The sequence below is a fragment of the Cariama cristata genome, unplaced genomic scaffold (assembly GCF_000690535.1).
Source record: "Cariama cristata isolate BGI_N322 unplaced genomic scaffold, ASM69053v1 scaffold3393, whole genome shotgun sequence".
NCBI classification, from domain to species: domain Eukaryota; kingdom Metazoa; phylum Chordata; class Aves; order Cariamiformes; family Cariamidae; genus Cariama; species Cariama cristata.
Genome location: NW_009606500.1, coordinates 89,616 through 98,657, shown reverse-complemented (window position 1 = coordinate 98,657; position 9,042 = coordinate 89,616).

Genomic DNA, 9,042 nt, shown 5'->3' with positions numbered 1-9,042 from the left:
AACTTGTTTCCATGTTGTATAAAAAAAACTTTTTCAAAGCATACAGCCTGCTTTTTTCTGGCAACCCAGAAACATGACAAGACATGAGCATGACAAAACTGAATGAAGTCAGGTCTTTTCTTTGTATTTTAAGAAAAAATATTTGGAAAAATGCAGAAGGTTTCAGACCAATCATTATAGCACTGATTATAGGCTATGATTTTAAATAGGAATATTTGTGAATTTATTTTATTTTGCTTCTTTGCATGACCATGCCTACGTTGGTACTTTTCAATATCACCAGAAACAGAATAATAATCATCGAATATTTTCAAGTTTTCTTTTGTGTAAGAAGCCAAAGAAAAAGTATAAATATAAGTCATACATATTAAGTAACTACATAATTTTTTTTTCTTTTTCAACCACTACCATTAAATATTTCCGCATAAGTTTAGAGCAGAATCTGCTAGATGTTGTCGAAGCACATAGCATGCACATGTTCCAAAGAACTTCCATGGGAGGAAAGATGGGTTGAAAGAAGAGAAACAGCTGTCCTACAGCTCTGCAGCTGTTCAGTGAGAGAGCTGGGACTAGACCTGAGATATCTTGTCTGCTGCTTCAGTGTCCTAATCAATAATTCGCACTGCTTCTTTGAGATTTTTTTGGGCTATGTTGTTTTCCAACAAGCCAATATGCTTTTTACTATGTATCTTTGTTGGGTTCTTGTGCTCAAAGCCATCTTCTTTTATTACTGAGCTGCCCCAGCTCTCTGAAGTCCATGAGATTTGGTAGCTGATCACACTGAGCTCTGAAGAAATTTGGGTTTGATCTGTACTACTTTTGCTCCTTGATGTTTTGCCTTCCAGGATCTCACACCCGGGAGAGTTTTAGTTTTTTCTTGGTTACTTAGATTCATTTCCTGGGGGTTTAAAACTAAATATTCACTGATGAAATCTCCTAAAATATTTAAAGGAAGCCAAAAATAAATGAAGTCCTAAAAAACCAAAATAAAATAGTGCTGGAAGTCAAGCAATAAAGCATGTTGTATTCCTCCCAGCATCCCTCGGGCTCTTTGTTTATGGTACTGTCTTTCCAGTAATCTCCCCGTGCATTCAGTGGAAGCAAGATGCTGGTGTTCAAGTGGTACTTTCTTGTATAAATATTTCTTCTGCTGGGGGGTTCAGACAGAATGAATCTGTGAAATCTGTAGCTCCCCTGCAGAACATTGCCTCCATGCAATCATGCCTTCTTTCCTCTGGAGAGGAAGTAGAAGAAAACATCAAGTTTTATTGCAGCCTCGGGTTATGTAATGCTGTCTCCTGGCTCTGAAAATAACTGGAAACATTAAGATCAAAGATTAAATGTACTGTATCCTCAAATTCCTCTTCTCTCAGAATGAAAGGCTTTCAGAGTAATTCCAGAATGACCTTTGCCATGCAAGACAATTTATAAAGATGTTAAGAGCAAATCTTAGAGGTGATGTTTTATGAACTGCATTAGTCCTGTGCAGTCATTTCAGCAATCAGGACATGCACAAAGCTCATTGCACAGTACTAATTTCAAAGGAGTTTTTTTAACATATCTGTAAGTCTGTTGCTATTTAGACCAAAAATACAAAATATTTTATTTTCTTTCATTGCAGCGTTCCCCAAATAGGCCTATACCTAATTTTCGACCACTTCTGAAATTTTAGGAATCCTACAGTACAGTATATAGATGGTATCTGGGTCTCTTGTTCAGCCAGTAGGGCAGCAGTTCTGTCCACAGACTCATCCATTGACCACAAACAGAGCCCTGATGTCTAATATCAGATTAGCTGAGATGACATCATGAAGGGAATTGGTCCCCCTAAAATCTGACTCCCTTTGGGAGTTGTCTGTCCCTTTTGGTTGACCATTTGCTTTTAACTTTGTTATTTCAGGTACTTAACATTAGCAGGTTTTAACCTAGGCCTCAAAGTGCCACCTTTAACTTCATTCTCATTTTTACATCTTACATTTATCTTATTATCCCTGGAGTTGCCCACACTCCCTTTTCACAGAAATCCTTTGTCTAGGAAGTCAAGATATGTAAACCCATGATACAGTATAAATGTTGTGCTTTACCACCCCTGTAAAACAAAAACAGTCACCATTTTGTGCTTTTTCCTTGATGCAAACTGCTGAAAATTTCAACATAATAAAATTTACATAGCTTTGACAATTATTATTTCATGCCGTTTCATCATCCTGATACCGTGTTTGATCTGAAGTACCAAGGATGTGGTGTACTTCATCCTTTGAGGTATGGAAACAAATCAGTCGTTTCCAGTTCTCTATGTATGTGAAAGCAGGCAGGGTTGGATGTTCCCAGGAAGTGGGTATACCATCTGGATACCTTGAAATGAATGAAATATATTTAATCACATACTGGTTTCACTGTATCTCAAAACCTTTGTTGTCGTAATGATAACAAGTCAAACATTCAAAATTAATCAAGTCATTGCTTTAAATGTGCACGGAGCCCTTAGCTATAGGTGCACAATTTTTTTTAAGCAGACAGCTTTTCCTTAGGTATTCAGATAACAATCAGACATCCAAAAGAGCCAACGATACAGGATGCCTGACTGTGTCAGGCACAGCAAGATTTCTAACAGAACAGAACCCCAACTAGTTGTGTTGCCTAGAAATTGTGACGTTCTACTTTCTCACATTACTTGCGATTTATCTGTCATCCTCACATTTTCTCATCTCTTTGTTCCAACTTTCTATTACAGTAAGTCAGACAGATTACTTAGAAACCTAACCACTCCTAACCATTCAAAGATGAAACACTGAGCTTTCATCCTGGGTTGATGCTTCGTATGCAGGAGGGGAGTGGGAAGAGAGCAGAAGATTCTTCTATCATTTGCAGATTATTTGAGCACACTGGAGCATAATCGTTCACTCACAGCAGTTACAACCTATTACATCGTGCTGCTGCCACATCTGAACACTAATCCTGCACACTAAAGATCCTAAGTGTAGTAGCTTAGCTACATTCAAAAACAAACAAAAAAGATCAGCTGTTCATAATTACATCCCAAACTAGGAAATAATCATAAATATATAAGGTCAGTAACGTTCGTTTTCCCTTCGAACTTCTAGTATTCACAGATGGAACCTTAGAAACAAACACACCTAAGTTTACCTTCAATCCCTCAATACATTTCCACAGACTGACATTTTTCAGCAACAAAAAATTCTTAAGGTGAATCTTGTCTCTGTGAATTCAAAGGGAAGGTGGGAACAACACTAACAGATTTTAATTACCGTCTAGTGTCATTACATTTTTTCCTCCTATAATTAGAAACTAATGAGAAGTGGAACACATTCTGTCAAATGAACTGATAAAACAGCAATTCAAGTGGAATGAGTGGCCAAGGACCAAAAAAATCCAGAACCGTCGGGCAGAAAGTCATGTCATACATAAAGAAATTTCATTTGCTTGGATGGTTGTAATGATTCATCTCATTTTGCAGGAGTTTCATCAGCTGGGGTTGTCATTTCACACAAACATAAACTAATTCCAGTTCTTTTCTGCCCTGCTCCCGCAGGAAAGCAAGGTGTTTGATGTTAGACACATTCACACAGACATATATATTACTCTTTAAAAACAGGAAAAAAAGAGAAAATCTTGTCCCACCCCCTGCCCTCCACCCTGCTGTGCAATGTAGTTAGGATTCATCCTTTGGAATGTTAATTAAAAACGAGGCTTGCAGCAATCTGAATCCCAGAGATAATCTTATATAAATGGACTATAGTGCAAGCTTTGTCAAAGTCTTAATATTGTTTTACCTCATTATATAACCAAGCTATAATCATAGCTTAGAAATGGATATTTGGAATTGGGATGAAATCACTGAGTACCATTGCTGTGCTGTATCAGCAATGACCATGAATTGCCCCATTCTTTATGTAATGCCCAGACAGAGCGAGTGCCAACAATCAGGCAGAGAATGGCACTGCTTCCAAGTGCTTCAAGTCTGTTGCAAACCAATATCTACAATGCCATGGCAGACTGACTTTCTTTCTTTGCCCTAAAGGCTAAATATTCACCGTGTTTTATTTCACATCATGATGTCCCTATGACACAATAGCGTATTTTGCTGGTAAACCTCAGAGTGAAAGATGTTGTTGAGCATATTTGAAAAGGAAGAGACTTAGTTGTTTTTTGAAACTGTCTAGCCCTTGTGCAATCAGAGTCAATGAAAGAACAAAAAACTGTGAAGGATAGAAACAATGAAAAGGGCATTTGGCAAAGGATGAGATAATGAGAAGGTCTCACAGTCAGATACCTAAGGGACAGTGTTCTTTCTGATTTTGCCTTTTCCCCAGACTTAATTTCTAGCTGTGAACATCAATAAATCTCATAAATATCAGCTTATGATCAGCACTGTGATCAAACTTCTGTCCTGTCTTTATGAAAATTCACTCATGTGCCCAGTGATCAAATACTTCAGCTGAAATTATTTTCCCATTATATATGTAAAAACTTATTGCACTGGAAGAGCTAATATAATCTCTTCATGTGACAAGTGACCAATTTTAGAAGTACTATTTAATTAGCACTGAACTAGACAAATTTAAGAACGTTCTGATCTTTTGGAAGCAGAAAAAAAATATTAAAAATAGGTCACACTAGATTTTATACAAGAGAATAATTTGAATAGGTTAAATCTGAATCTTCATAGAAAACTGTGTGTTTAGAACAAATACTATGTTTTCTTCATCCCACCGTAACAGTGCAAGACATCTCACGATGTTAGCCAATAAAACCTTTGGGACTGGGATCAACTTGTTTTATATGTGGGTACATCATGAAACAAACTAGTCAATGATTAAAGCCTTTCAGTTCTGTTAAGATCTTTTAAACATTTTTTTAAGACTTTTTTTTCCAAATTCATCATGAGTATCTTTTTTTTTTAAAAAAATACATTTAATTCTGAGTGTTTGAGTACTGACAACAATGAACTAACAAGGCTCCTTCTTTAAAGGACATATTTATAGAAATGATATGTTACTCTCTTAATGGTATTTCCATGTACCATTGCCAAGACCAAGAAAACACATCTTTTCCATTAAATTATTTATAGAAATGATATGTTACTCTCTTAGTGGTATTTCCATGTACCATTGCCAAAACCAAGAAAACACATCTTTTCCATTAAACCACTATTTACCTGTTCAACCTTGTAAACAAACAAACAAAAAAAACAACCAACAACAAAAAACCATGCTAGCTGTGATCTCTGCCTAACAGAAAATGAGACTGTTGGCCGTGTTAACAGTAAAAGAGAGAGAGAACAAGGATGTATCTATTAGTTATTTATGAGGAAAAGAAGATAAATTCTGCTGCCACAGTTGTTCTTCATTAACAATTTATGCAGTTTAGACTCATTACTTGTACCACAAAGGTGATGTTACTTTGCTAATATTTCTATCAGACAAGAGTCAGTTTAGTTCTTACAAGTGCTCCTCTATTAACAGAGCCATAGAAGTCAGTTATGCCATTTGAGTGTTTGTACAAACACTCAATGGGGAGAATAATTAGAAATTTTTAAGATTCGGTTTTCCACTGGCAGACTTGCAATCGTTTCTCCTTTGTATTCTGAGGTGACAGTGCCCTCCTGTGGCACGACTTTTTTCATTTGCCTTTTTCCTATATGTACTCCATCCAGAAAGATGAACTGGATAGGGTTTCCCATCTGTAAACAAATCATTTATTTATGTATTTGTTTATATGAGTTAATTTTGAGAAAAGGTTCCATTTCTATCTACATTTTCATATGGTTCTCTAAACAAATCTTTTTAAAGTTCTTGATCTTTTCTGTATGGTTTCTGCGGAAAATTAGGAGAGAAAAACCCATTGAAAATCTGGACAGCTGGTGCATGCATGAACCATGCGGCTGCTATTGGTTGAGCCAAGAAAATTGTGCCTAATAGTTACCATATAAACAGTGACCTACATTAATCCTACTTGTTAGTCATTTGATCAGTCCTTAAAGAACAAATGGTGGCCTGGAATTTTGGGAGAGTTTGGTTCTAACATTACTCTTCTCCTATCTTTTTTTTTCCTCAGCAGTTTCACAAAACCATCTAATAGAGGAAATCTTCAAGTTTTAAAAAGATACAACAAAGATACTTGGTAGCATTTATCTGCCAATTATTGATTCATCATCAATATTCTCCTATACAATTTTCTCCATAGATTTTTACATTTTAGGCATAAAAAAATCACTAAATTATAAACATCATCAGAATTACTAAAATACGCATTGATTTTTATACTACTAAACACTGGCAAAAATATTTAAGGTAACCAAATACTCAAGGAAAATCCTGTTCAGACACTGGGATAGAACACATCTAGTTCCTGGGGGAGAACTGCTCTATGATGAAGCTCCCTGACACCATGAAGCCACTACAAGGTGAGCAGCTCATGTGCTGTATGCTTTCAGCACACAGAGAAATCCTGGAGATTTTAGGTGGTGGACTATAATGGGATAAATAAAGTTTGAGAAGAACAGAGCCACCTGTACCATCCATCTGCTTCTGCTATGCCCTTCAGAGTGGTGCGTGGGTTTGTAAGGAACAGAAATAGCACAGGGCTATTAAGAATTAAGCCTCCTTATAAACTCAAAAAACTTATGTCTATGGACACATGCCCATGCACACATTTGTTGTTTTCCAAAACTTTTAACTTAGCCATGAAAGATTTTCACAGAAATGCCAATGTGTAAAGAGGCCAGCTCTTCACCTAATTGAATTCTCCTGTTCAAAACATATATATTTAACAGAAATGAAACACTGGATTTTCACCACTCCAAAACTATCTGAAATGACACACACAAATAACTTGACCAGATGGCCAACATACAATTTTTTAAGTTCTTCTGCAGTTCTTTTAATAATTTAAATCTAGCAGTGTTCTAAACAATAGAAACCAGAATCTTATACTAGTGTGAGACAATCTCAGCCATAAGTGTTGCTTATCTGAACTATAATGAAGACATCAATTTCCTGTGATGTTAGAAAGCTGGTTTTCTTCTCCAGCATTTGTACTAGCTTACAAATCACTTCTGAGTACAAATTAGAGGCTTGTTTCCCCAGTACCTTACACTTTGCACAGTCACTTAAACATGCATAAAGAGAGTACTAATGGGTATAATTTCCCGTTCACTTTGCACAGGTATAAATGATTCCACAACCAGGAAGCAATGAAGGATCACACCCACTGTGCTGATTAAATCAGTTAAGTACAGTGTACATTCCCCCTGGCTATGCTTCCTGGCATGACTAATTCCTTCTATTGAACCTTTGGGATGTAGGGCAGGACATATGCACAGATGGTTCCTCAAGTCAGGTACTGTCTAACAGAGCCTGAATCCTGGTATTCAAATTACTGTATCACAAAAGTGTATGGTAGGAGGAGCTTCCCCATTTACAAAGTTCACGTAGACTGCTTTGAGTCTGTGTAAATTAGGATGGCATACGACTGTTAGAAATAAAACCTTTTGTAAGGGCTTACTAAGGTCATGATCACTGGATACTGATGGTATGTATCTCCTTTTCAAAGTATCTCCCACTCTAGAAATGACTTAAGGTCCATGCACTTTCTCTGCATGCAGCAGAGATTATTGCCACATAGAGAAATATTCAACTTCCCATCCAGAGTAGCAGTATGAAGATGCTGTGGCTCAAGTCAGAACCCTGCCCTGCATCTCGTAATCTTCCAAACATAATTGGCAGGAATATGCATTTATTAGAAAACGTGATATGAGTATTTATATGTAAGGATAAACATAACCTGGGTAGAATTTTCCTGAGGGACTGCATTCTGGTTTAAATATATGTCACTGAAGAAACTGATTCACTGGTTATCATACTGGAAAGCAGCCCGGCAGAGAACAACCTGGGAATCCTGGGGGACAACAAGTAGCCCATAAGCCAGCAATGTGCCCTCACGGCCAAGGCGGCCAATGGTATCTTGGGATACATTAGGAAGAGTGTGGTCAGGGTCGAGGGAGGTCATCTTCTCCCTCTGCTCTGCCCTGGTGAGGCCACATCTGGAGTACTGGGTCTAGTTCTGGGCTCCCCAGGTCAAGACAGACAAGGAGCTACTGGAGAGAGTCTAGTGGAAGACAGCAAAGATGATGAGGGGACTAGAGCATCTCTCCAATGAGGAAAGGCTGAGAGAGCTGGGTCTGTTCAGCCTGGAGAAGAGAAGCCTGAGAGGGGATCTCATCAATGCTTATAAATATCTTAAGGGTGGGTGTCAAGGGGATGGTGCCAGACTCTTTTCAGTGGTGCCCAGCGACAGGTTAAAGGGCAACGGGCACAAACTGAAACATAGAAAGTTCCATCTGAATATGAGGAAGAACTTCTGTACTTTGAAGTGACAGAGCACTGGAACAGCCTGCCCAGAGAAGCTGTGAAGTCTCCTTCTCTGGAGATACTCAAAACCCGCCTGGATGTGATCCTGTGCAACTTGCTGTAGGTGACCCTGCTTTGGCCGGGGGATTGGACTAGATGATCTCCAGGATCATCTCAACCATTCTGTGATTCTGTGAATCTGTATCTTCAAAGACTATGTCTATCTATCTATACATACAAACATAGATGAATACAGAGGAATAGGACAAACACATATATATTCATACAGAGAGAGAGAGCGCGTGATGAGGTCTAAATATATTAAAGGATGACTTGTTATGCTTTTTAATGTAATAAGATTATTTTTTCCAGGGAAATTTTGTATTTCTTTAAAAATTGAAAAGTATTTAGGTATTATTTTCTAGACATATGTAATAGTTATATATACCTTAGAACGGATGGTGAAAGGCTAGATAATCCCAAAATCTTCTAATTAGGGTGCCAAATATTAAGTACTTAAGCATGTTGTCTTACAAAGATACTGCCAGGTTGCATTATCATTAATTTCTAGAAAAATCTAAAAGTATATTAGCCCTCCAAAAAGCAAGCTGGCAGTCTGAGAAGCTTTCTTGCTGCAGTAGACAATATTGGATAAACAAAAGCCAGAGCT